Source organism: Delphinapterus leucas, chromosome 6 (genome assembly GCF_059928025.1).
Source record: "Delphinapterus leucas isolate spDelLeu-1000000601 "Yukka" chromosome 6, BTC_Dleu_Yukka2, whole genome shotgun sequence".
Classification (NCBI taxonomy): domain Eukaryota; kingdom Metazoa; phylum Chordata; class Mammalia; order Artiodactyla; family Monodontidae; genus Delphinapterus; species Delphinapterus leucas.
In genome coordinates, this window is record NC_143134.1 from 82,228,331 (window position 1) to 82,240,897 (window position 12,567).

The 12,567-nt window shown below is 34.7% G+C and overlaps 1 protein-coding gene across 7 annotated transcripts in view; it reads left to right on the plus strand.

The window, feature by feature from the left end:
• The window catches only part of VPS13A (vacuolar protein sorting 13 homolog A), a 273,758-nt gene that overhangs the window by 75,053 nt on the left and 186,138 nt on the right, over positions 1–12,567 (plus strand). The window lies entirely within an intron of this gene.

Sequence of the window (12,567 nt, forward strand, 5' to 3'; positions counted from 1 at the left end):
TTCCCATCAGCAATTCACAGGGGTTCCAAATTCTCTTACCTCTTCACCAACACTTGTTATTCTCTCCCTTTCAAAAAAATAATAGCCATCCTAACAGGTGTGAAGTAGTATTTAATTATAGTTTTGAATTGCATTTTCTAATGATTAGTGATGTTGAGCATATTTTCATGTTCTTATTGGCAATTTATATATTTCTTTAGAGAAATGTCTGTTCAGGTCCTTTGCGCACCTTTTAATTAGGTTGTTTGTGTTGTTAAGTTGGAGGTTTGGTTTTTTTAAAATATTTTCCTGGATATTAACTTCTTACCAGATAAAATGATTTGCAAATATTTTCTTTCTTCTTGTGGATTGTCTTATTTATCACTCTTTTGATAGCGTCCTTTGATGCACAAAAGCTATGAATTGTGATTAAGTTTAATTTATCTTTGTTGCCTGTGCTTTTGTTGTCATATCTAAGAAATTATCACCAAATCCAGTGTTTTTCCTGTATATTTTTTTCCAAAGAGTCTTATACTTTTAGTGCTTAGCAAACCTTTTTGAGTTAATTTTTGGATGTGGTGTAAGGTAAGGATCCAGCTTTATTCTTTTGCATGTGGATATGTAGTTTTTTTCAGCACCATTTGTTAAAAAAACTGGCCTTTCCCTATTGAATAGTCTTGACACCCTTGTTGAAAATCATTTGACCATATATGTGACGGTTTATTTCTGGGCTTTCTGTTCTGTTCCCTTGGTCTCTGTGTCTGTCTTCATGCCAGTACTACACTGTTTTGATTCCTGTAGCTTTGTAGTAACTTTTGAAATCAGGAAGCATGAGTCATCCAACATTAATCTTTTTCTATATTGATTGGGTGATTTGGGGTCCTTTGAGATTCCTTTTGAACTTTAAGATGGATATTTCTATTTTTAACAACAGGTATCATTGAAATTTTGATATGGATTGCATTGAATCTGCAAATGTTTTCAGTAGTGACATCTTAACATCAGGTCTCCCAATACATGAATACAAGATGTCTTTCCATTTACCTGTGTCTTTTTAAATTTCTTTCAGCATTATTTTGTAGTTTTCAGTGTATGTCTTTTTCTTCCTTGGTTAAGTTTATTCTTTTTGATACTATTATAAATGGAATTGTTTTCTTAATTTCTTTGTTGGTTAATAGAAACTCAATTGATTTTTCCAAGTTGATTTTGTATCCTGAAACTTTGATGAATTTGTTTATTAGTTCTAACATTTTTTGTGTGTGTGGAATTGTTACAGTTTTCTACATATACGACCACTTCATGTTAGAACAGAGGCAGTTTTACTTCATCCTTTCCAATTTGGATACCTTTTTTTTTCTCTTTGTTGCCTAATTACTCTGGCTAGAATTTCCAATATTATGTTGAATACAAGTAATTTAAGTGGGCATCCTTTATTTTGATCATAGAGTAAAAGCTTCTAGTCTTTTGCATTGAGTGTGCTATGTGTGGTTTCTTCATATATGACCTTTATTATTTTGAGGTAGTTTCCTTCTATTTCTAGTTTTTGAGTGTTTTTATTATGGAAACGTGTTGCATTTTCCAAGTGCTTTTTCTTCATCAGTTGAGATGATCATGTGTTATTTTGTCCCTTCATTTTGTTAATGTGGTGTATTACATTGATTTGTTTTCATATGTTGAACCATTCTTCCGTTCCAGGGTTAAATCCTGGGTGATGGGTGATGGTGTATAATCTTTTTAATATGCTGTTGAATTTTGTTTGCTAGTGTTTTTTTGGAGATTTTTGCATCAGTGTTTGTAAGGCATATTGGTCTGTAGTTTTCTTTTCTTGTATTATCTTTGTCTGGTTTTGGTATCAGAGTAATGCTGTCCTTAAAATGAGTTAGGAAGTATTCCTTTCTTTTTAGTTTCCAGGAAGAGTTTGAGAAAAATTTGTGTTAATTCTTTAAATGTTTGGTAGAATTCACTCGTGAAATGTTGTGAGATTTTTGATTACTGATTCACTCTCCATATTAGTTATAGGTCTATCTAGATTTTCTGTTCCTTCAAAATTCAGTGTTGATAGATGTGTGTTTCTAGGCATTTGTCCACTTTATTTAGGTTATCCAATTTGTTGGCATAAAATCCTTCCTATTTCTGTAGGATTGATAGTGATATCCACACTATCATTTCTGATTTTAGTTGAGTCTTTTCTGTCTTTATCTCCATGTACCTAAAGGTTCTTTAGTTTTGTTCATCTTTTTGAAGAACAAACTCTTTTGCTGATTTTTTTTCAATTATTTTCAATTCTCTATTTTCTCTCTCTCTGCTCTAATCTGTATTTTCTTACTTCCGCTAACTTTTGGTTTAGTTTGCTCCTTTTTAGTTCTTTAAGGCATGAAGTTAGGTTGCTGATTTGAGATCTTTCTTTTTCAATATAAGTGTTCATAGCTATAAATTTCCCTCAGCACGGTTTTTGCTGTATGCTATAAATTTTGGTATGTTGTGTTTTCATTTTCACTTGTCTCAAGATATTTTTTTATTTCCGTGGCGATTTCTTCTTTGACTCATTAACAGTAAATGTGTTAATTTCTACATATTTGTAATTTTACATTTTTCATTCTGCTGTTGATTTCCAGTTTCATTCCATTGTGATTAGAAAGGATGCTTTTTATTCAATCTTTAAAAAATTTTTGACTCTTGCTTTATGACCTAAAATTCGGTCTATCCTGGAGAATATTCTATGTGCATGTATGAAAAAATGTGTATTCTGCTGTTGATGGAGGAGTGTTTTGTTTATGTTTGTTGACAGTGTTGTTCTAGTCCTCTATTTCCTTATTGATGTTTTTTCTGGTTGTTCTATCAGTTATTGAAAGTGGGGTATTGAAGTCTCATGTTATTGTAGAGCTATTTCTTCCCTCAACTCTGTCAATATTTCATACATTTTTGAGCTCTGATGTTTGGTGCATATATGTTTCTAATTGTTATATCTTCTTGATGAAGTGACTTTTTATTAAATAATGTCTTTTGTCTCTTGTAACAGGTTTTGACCTACAGTCTGGTTTGACTGATACTATAGCCATTCCTGCTTTCTTTTGGATATTATTTGCATAGAATATCTTTCACTTTCAAACTATTTGTGTCCTTAGATCTAAAGTCAGTCTCTTGCAGACATATAGTTTGATCGTTTTTTTTTTAATTCATTCTGTCAATTTATATCTTTGTGAAGTTTAAACCATTATGTTTAAAATAAATACTGATGGGGAACAAATTAATTTTGTCATTTACTTTCTGTATGTCTTATAGCTTTTTGTCCCTTTTTTCCTCTGTTATGGCCTTCATTTGTGTTTAGTTGATTTTTTGTTCTGACGTGTTTTGTTGCCCTTCTCTTTTCCACATTTGCACGTTCTATAGATATTTTCTTTTTAGTTATCATGGAGATTACCTATAACATTGTAAAGTTGACAATTTTTTAAAAATTGACACCAACTTAACTTTAATTGCATACAAAAACTCTACTATTTACTGCTCCACCCCCTCCATTTTATGTCATTGATGTCACAAGTTATATCTTTATTATATATTGTACCCATTAGCACAGATTTATATTTTCTAAGTCCTGTAGAAAATAAAAGGTGAAGTTAAAGTAAAAAATCATAATACTTGATTTTATATTTATCGTGTGTTTGCTTTTACCAAGATCTTTATATTTTATTGTTAGCTGACTGATGCTTTGAGCCCAGTATCCTAAATATAGAAGTCTGTTAAATTAGACTGGACTAGTTAGCTGATTTAGTCCTAAATAGTTTAAGACCGTAGCTAGCCCTTTCACCTTTTCTTTCCACCAGTAATTTTTCTCTCCCTTGCAAGCATTCAAACCTCAGCCACAGATCTATTTTAAAATTTAAAGAAAGACACATCTAGCAACTACCAAACAATCTAAGTGAAATTGTTACTAGAGAGGCAAGAAGAGAATGCTCATATAGCAGTGCTCAAGGTTTTGTGGCTCAAGTATGGATGGAAGGGATAGTAGGAAGTAGTGATAGCCTGGTCTTTTTCCCATATGCTATGTTGCAGACCCGGTTCATACTACTTACTGTTGTCACCATGTGAAAGGAAGAGACCTAAGAGAAACCTACACGCCTTCTTTTTTTTTTTGCCTTTCAAATTATAGGACTCAATTCTCTAGAAAACATTGTGCAGTTTACTCTCATTCTCTTAGACTTCCTTATTCAAGAATATCAAACTGGGACTCTGAGTGTCTTAAAGCAGAGGAATGCCAGGAATTTGGTTTGAGAAAGAGAAGAGGAAAGAAAACCATTCTATACATTTTGCTGTTGTTTACAATCAAGCATTAGGTATAGGTTAATTTTAGACACGCTTAGGTTCTTTGGCTTCCTTCCCAAATGTCCTCCTGCCTATTTACTATTGTCTGATATTTCTTTTAAAGTTTGTCAGTATGTGAGAAAGGACAAAGATGTATGTAATTTCCTGTTGCAAACATGTTTACGAATAGATTTTTTTCCAGCATTTTATACTTAAATATGCTAGAATCTAGGATGTTACAGGGTACCAAAAAAAGTGATATTACTCTGAGAGAAGAAATGGCTAACTTCCCTTGCTTTAGATTGCTCTGTTAGTCTATGATTAGGGAGAATTTACGTCCAGTAATGTAGGGAATATGCATAGCCTAGCAGGAATTAAAACAGTTGGTTAAAATGTCTATATATAGACAGATAATGGAATGCAAGAGTATGAGAGATTAATCCAGTGTAACACTCAGCAAACTTTTTCTTTAAAGGGCCAGATATTAAATGTTTTAGGCTAGAAGTTGTATTGTCTGTCACAACTACTCAACTCTGCTATATTAGCATGAAAGCAGCTATAAACAGTACATAGTAACTGGGCATAGCTGTATTCCAGTTAATACTTTATTTACAAAAATAAGCAGCAGGCTGGATTAATCCATGGCCATATTTTGCCAAACTTTGGTTCAGTGCGTTACACCCAGACGCAACGAATAAAGGCAGAAGACACCAGGAAAGCCTTCTGTACTAGTATTCTTATGATACTAAAATGGCTATAAGTTAGGACCAGAAAATTGTGCCGAAAACAATCACAAGCAGAAACTATAATGATTTAGAAAGATGAAATCTGAGAAGCATTTGATTTCAGTTTTGTAAGTTGTGAGCAATATAAAGTGGATATGACATTATGTAAAGTCCTGGAACTCAACAAGTATCAGGCAACTTCCTTTGAAGTTTGAGCTTAAAAAGTTTAAGGCAGATAAAAGGAAATCCTCTGTTATTTGGTAGGTATTATTTTGGCACCTGTCATCCTCAGGTTGTTAAGCTGGCATATTTAAAGAAATTGAAAAGTTTAGGTACATTAATGAGACAGATCTATAATATGTACCTGTTAAATTAGGATGTATGGGATTAGTTACAAATACTTAGGTTACTGGAGGTAAAAGAAAGCTTATAATTTTCTCAAGTAATTCAGGTATATTTTTAGCAGTCATTGTGTGTGATTGAAAAAGTAAGTTAAAATGCAGGGATAAAAATGCTGAACGAAAACTTATTCTCTCTTTGATGTCAGTCTCTTTTAAAATTATTATTACTTTTTAAAGACTTTCTTCATATTGCAGCAGTTTTAGTGTCACAAAAAAGTTGATAGGAAGCTACAGAGATTGCCCATACACCCCCTGCATCCACCCATGCATAGCCTTCCCATTAACAACATCCCCCACCTAGTGGTACATTTGTTAGAATTGATAAACCAACATTTACACATCATAATTACCCAAAGTCTATAGTTTACATTATGGTTCACTCTTGGTGTTGTACCTTGAATGGGTTTGGACAAATGCATAATATGTAGCCATCATTGTGGTATCATATAGAGTTTATCATATAGAGTATTCTTACTGCCCTAGAAATCTTCTATTCATCCCTCCCCTGTCACACTCAAGCCCTAGCAAGCACTGATCTTCTTATTGTGTCCATAGTTTTCCCTTTTTCAGAATGTCATATAGTTGGAATTATAGAAGAGAAAGCCTTTTCACATTGACATCTTTCACTTAGTAATATGCATTTAAGCTTCCTCCCTGTCATTTCATGACTTGAGAGCTCATTTTTTTTTAAGCTGAATAATATTCCATTATCTGATGTATCACAGTTTATCCATTACCTACTGCAGGACATCTTGGTTGCTTCCAAGTTTTGGTGATAAAATTGGAATATAAAATTTTTGTGGATAAACTTGATTCATATAAAATTATGAGTAAAGCTGTTATAAACATGCATGTGCAGGTTTTTGTGGGGACATAACTTTAAATTCCTTTGGGTAGATATCAAGGAGCACAATTGCTGGGTCATATGGTGAGAGTATCTTTAGTTTTCTAAGAAACTTCCAGACTGTCTTCCAAAGGGGCTATACCCTTTTGCATTTCAGTCAGCAGTAATTGTGAGTTCCTGCTGCTCCACATCCTTGCCATTATTTGGTGGTGTCAGTATTCCTGATTTTGGTTATTATAGTAGGTGTGTAGTACTATCTCATTATTCTTATTTTGATTTGTATTTCTCTGATTATACCTGATGTGGAACATCTTTGCTTATTTGCTATCTATGTATCTTATTTGATGAGGTGTCTGTTAAGATCTTTGGTCCATTTTTCAACCAGATTGTCTTCTTATTATTGAGCTTTAAGTATTCTTTGAGAGCTCTACCCACCACCAGTACCTACCATCAGGAGACTTGCACAAGCCTCTTAGATAGCCTCATCCACCAGAGGGCAGACAGCAGAAGCAAGAACTACAATCCTACAGCCTGTGGAACAAAAACCACATTCACAGAAGGATAGACAAAATGAAAAGTCAGAGGGCTATGTACCAGATGAAGGAACAAGATAAAACCCAGAAAAATAACTAAATGAAATGGAAATAGGCAACCTTCCGGAAAAAGAATTCAGAATAATGATAGTGAAGATGATCCAAGACCTCGGAAAAAGAACGGAGGCAAAGGTCGAGAAGATGCAAGAAATGTTTAACAGAGACCTAGAAGAATTAAAGAACACTTAGAAGAATTAAAGAACAAACAAACAGAGATGAACAATACAATAACTGAAATGAAAAATACACTAGAAGGAATCAGTAGCAGAAAAACTAAGGCAGAAGAATGGATAAGTGACCTGGAAGACAGAATGGTGGAATTCACTGCCGTGGAACAGAATAAAGAAAAAAGAATGAAAAGAAATGAAGACAAGCCTACAGCCTAAGAGACCTCTGGGACAACATTAAATGCAACAATTCGCATTATAGGGGTCCCAGAAGGGGAAGAAAGAAAGGACCTGAGAAAATATGAGAAGAGATTATAGTCAAAAACTTCCCTAACATGGGAAAGGAAATAGCCACCCAAGTCCAGGAAGTGCAGAGTCCCAGGCAGGATAAACCCAAGGAGAAAAATGCTGAGACACATAGTAATCAAACTGACAAAAATTAAAGACAAAGAAAAATTATTGAAAGCAGCAAGGGAAAAACGAAAAATAACATACAAGGGAACTCCCATAAGGTTAACAGCTGATTTCTCAGCAGAAACTCTACAAGCCAGAAGGGAGTGGCATGACATATTTAAAGTGATGAAAGGGAAGACCTACAACCAAGATTACTCTACCCGGCAAGGATCTCATTCAGATTCCACGGAGAAATCAAAAGCTTTACAGACAAACAAAAGCTAAGAGAATTCAGCACCACCGAACCAGCTCTACAACAAATGCTAAAGGAACTTCTCTAAGTGGGTAACACAAGAGAAGAAAAGGACTTACAATAACAAACCCATAACAATTAAGAAAATGGTAATAGGAACATACATAACAATAATTACCTTAAGCGTGAATGGATTTAATGCTCCAAACAAAAGACACAGGTTTGCTGAAGGGATACAAAAACAAGACCCATATATATGCTGTGTACAAGAGACCCACTTCAGACCTAGGGACACATAAAGACTGAAAGGGGATGGAAAAAGATATTCCATGCAAATGCAAATCAAAAGAAAGCTGGAGTAGCAATACTCATATCGGATAAGATAGACTTTAAAATAAAGAATGTTACAAGAGACAAGGAAGGACACTACATAATGATGAAGGGATCAATCCAAGAAGAAGCTATAATAATTATAAATATATATGCACACAACACAGGAGCATCTCAATATATGAGGCAACTGCTAACAGCTATAAAAGAGGAAATAGACAGTAGCACAATAATAGTGGGGGACTTTAACACCTCAGTTACACCAATGGACAGATCATCCAAACAGAAAGTTAATAAGAAAACACAAGCTTTAAATGACACAATAGACCAGATGGATTTAATTGATATTTATAGGACATTCCATCCAAAACCAGCAGATTGCACTTTCTTCTCAAGTGTGCACGGAACATTCTCCAGGTTAGATCATATCTTGGGTCACAAATCAGCCTCAGTAAATTTAAGAAAATTGAAGTCAAATCAGTTATCTTTTCTGACCACAACACTATGAGATTAGAAATAATTACAGGGAAAAAAACGTAAAAAACACAAACACATGGAGGCTAAAAAATATGTTAGTAAATAACCAAGAGATCACTGAAGAAACCAAAGAGGAAGTCAAAAAATACCTAGAGACAAATTACAATGAAAACATGATGATCCAAAACCTATGGATGCAGCAAAAGGAGTTCTAACAGGGAAGTTTATAGCAATACAAGCCTACCTCAAGAAACAAACAAAATCTCAAACAATCAAACCTTACACCTAAAGGAACTAGAGGAAGAAGAACAAACAAAACCCAAAGAAGTAAAGAAATCATAAAGATCAGAGCAGAAATAAATGAAATAGAAACAAAACAATTAGCAAAGATCAATAAAACTAAAAGCTGGTTCTTTGAGAAGATAAAACAAAATTGATAAACAATTAGCCAGACTCATCAAGACAAAGAAGGAGAGGACTCAAATCAATAAAATTAGAAATGAAAAAGGAGAAGTTACAACAGACACTGCAGAAATCCAAACCTTCCTAAGAGACTACTAAAAGCAACTCAATGCCAATAAAACGGACAACCTGGAAGAAATGGACAAATTCTTAGAAAGGTATAACCTCCCAAGACTGAACCAGGAAGAAACAGAAAATATGAACAGGCCAATCACAAGTAATGAAATTGAAACTGTGATTAAAAATCTTCCAACAAACAAAAGCCCAGGACCAGATGGCTTCACAGGTGAATTCTATCAACCATTTAGAGAAGAGCTAACACCCATCCTTCTCAAAGGCTTCCAAAAAATTGCAGAGGAAGGAACACTCCCAAACTCATTCTATTCTATGAGGCCACCATCACCCTGATACCAAAAAGCAGACAAGATCCTAGAAAAAAAGGGAATTACAGACCAATATCACTGATGAATATAGATGCAAAAATCCTCAACAAAATACTAGCAAACAGAATCCAACAACACATTAAAAGGATCATACACCATCATCAAGTAGGATTTATCCCAGAGATGCAAGGATTCTTCATCATACGCAAATTAATCAATGTGATACACCATATTAACAAACGGAAGAATAAAAACCATATGATCATCTCAGTAGATGAAGAGAAAGCTTTTGACAAAATTCAACACCCATTTATGATAAAAACTCTTCAGAAAGTGGGCATAGAAGGAACCTACCTCAACATAATAAAGGCCATATATGAGAAACCCACAGCAAACCTCATTCTCAGTGGTGAAAAACTGAAAGCATTTACTCTGAGATCAGGAGCAAGACAAGGATGTCCACTCTCACCACTATTATTCAACATAGTTTTGGAAGTCCTAGCCATGGCAATCAGAGAAGAAAAAGAAATAAAAGGAATACAAATTAGAAAAGAAGAAGTAAAACTATCACTCTTTGCAGATGACATGATACTATCCATAGAGAATCCTAAAGATGCCACCAGAAAACTACTAGAGCTAATCAATTAATTTGGTAAAGTTGCAGGATACAAAATTAATGCACAGAAATCTCTTACATTCCTATACACTCATGATGAAAAATCTGAAAGAGAAATTAAGGAAACACTCCCATTTACCATTGGAACAAAAAGAATAAAATACCTAGGAATAAAGCTACCTAGGGAGACAAAAGACCTGTATGCAGAAAATTATAAGACACTGATGAAAGAAATTAAAGATGATTCAAACAGTTGGAGAGATATACAATGTTTTTGGATTGGAAGACTCAATATTGTGAAAATGACCATACTACCCAAAGCAATCTCCAGATTCAATGCAATCCCTATCAAATTAACAATGGCATTTTTTACAGAACTGGAACAAAAAATATTAAAATTTGTAATGGAGACACAAAAGACCCTGAATAGCCAAAGCAGTCTTGAGGGAAAAAAACGGAGCTGGAGGAATCAGACTCCCTGACTTCGGACTATACTACAAAGCTACGGTAATCAAGACACTATGGTACTGGCACTAAAACAGAAATATAGATCAATGGAACAGGATAGAAAGCCCAGAGATAAACCTACGTGCCTGTGGCCACCTAATCTATGACAAGGGAGGCAAGGATATACAGTGGAGAAAAGACAGTCTCTTCAATAAGTGGTGCTGGGAAAACTGGACAGGTACATGTGAAAGAATGAAATTAGAACACTCCCTAACAGCATACACAAAAATAAACTCAAAATGGATTAGAGAGCTAAATGTAAGACTGGGCACTGTAAAACTCTTAGAGGAAAACTTAGGAAGAACACTCTTTGACATAAATCACAGCAAGATCTTTTTTGATCCACCTCCTAGAGTAATGGAAATAAAAACAAAAATAAACAGTGGGACCTAATGAAACTTAAAAGCTTTTGCACAGCAAAGGAAACCAGAAAGAAGATGAAAAGACAATCCTCAGAATGGGAGAAAGTATTTGCAAATGAGTCATCAGACAAAGGATTAATCTCCAAAATATATAAGCAGCTCATGCAGCTCAATATTAAAAAACAAACAACCCAATCCAAAAATGGGCAGAAGACCTAAATAGACATTTCTCCAAAGAAGACATACAGATGGCCAAGAAGCACATGAAAAGTTGCTCAACATCACTAATCATTAGAGAAATGAAAATCAAAACTACAATGAGGTATCACCTCACACCAGTTAGGATGGCCGTCATCAGAAAATCTACAAACAACAAATGCTGGACAGGGTGTGGAGAAAAGGGAACCCTCTTGCACTATTGGTGGGAATGTAAATTGATACAGCCACTATGGAGGACAGTATGGAGGTTCCTTATAAAACTAAAATTCGAATTATCATATGACCCAGCAATCCCACTACTGGGCATATACCCAGAGAAAACCATAATTCAGAAAGATACATGCACCCCAATGTTCATTGCAGCACTATTTACAATAGCCAGGTCATGGAAGCAACCTAAATGCCCTAAAAGCAACCTAAATCGACAGATGAATGGATAAAGAAGATGTGGTACATACATACGATGGAATATTACCCAGCCATTAAAAGGAATGAAATTGGGTCATTTGTAGAGACGTGGATGGATCTAGAGACTGTCATACAGAGTGAAGTAAGTCAGAAAGAGGAAAACAAATATCGTATATTAACGTATATATGTGGAACCTAGAAAAATGGTACAGGTGAACCGTTTTGCAGGGCAGAAGTAGAGACACAGATGTAGAGAACAAATGTATGGACACCAAAGGGGGAAAGTGGCAGGGGGTAGGGGTGGGGGTGGGATGAATTGGGAGATTGGGATTGACATGTATACACTGATGTGTATAAAATGGGTAACTAATAAGAACCTGCTATATAAGAAAATAAACTTAAAAAAATTTTGTTTGAACTTTTGGAATAATAGTCCTTTATGAGTTCTATCTTTTGCAAATATTTTCTCCCACTCTGTGGCTTGTCTTCTAAATCTCTTGGCATTGTCTTTTGTAGAGCAGAAGTTTTTAATTTTTTTGTCCCCAGCATGTGGGATCTTAGTTCCCCGAACAGGGATCAAACCTGTGCCCTCTGCAGTGGAAGTGTGGTGTCTTAAACACTGGACTGCCAGGAAAGTCCCAGAAGTTTATCATTTTAATCAAATCCAGCTTATCAATTATTTTTTTTCATGAATTGTGCCTTTGTGTTGTATCTAAAAAGTGATCATCTAAAAAGTATCTAAAAAGGTCATCTAAGTTTTCTTTGATTTATCTTTTTGGAGTTTTATAGTATTGCATTTTAAATTTAGGTCTGTGATCCACTTTGTATTAGCTTTTGTGAAGGGTGTAAGGCCTGTCTGAATTAATTTTTGCATGTGGATATTCATTTATTCCAGCACTATTTGTTGAAGAGAATGTCTTTCCTCCATTATTTTGCCTTTGCTCCTTTGTCAGTGTTTCAATAGACTATATTTATGGAGGTCTGTATCTGCACTCTCTATTCTGTTCCATTGTTCTCTTCCATTGATCTGTTTGTCTATTCTTTTGCCAATAGCACAGCGTCTTGCTTACTGTAGCTTTACAGTAAGTCTTGAGTCAGGGAATATCAACCCTCCAACCTTGCTCTTCTTCAGTATTATGTTGGCTA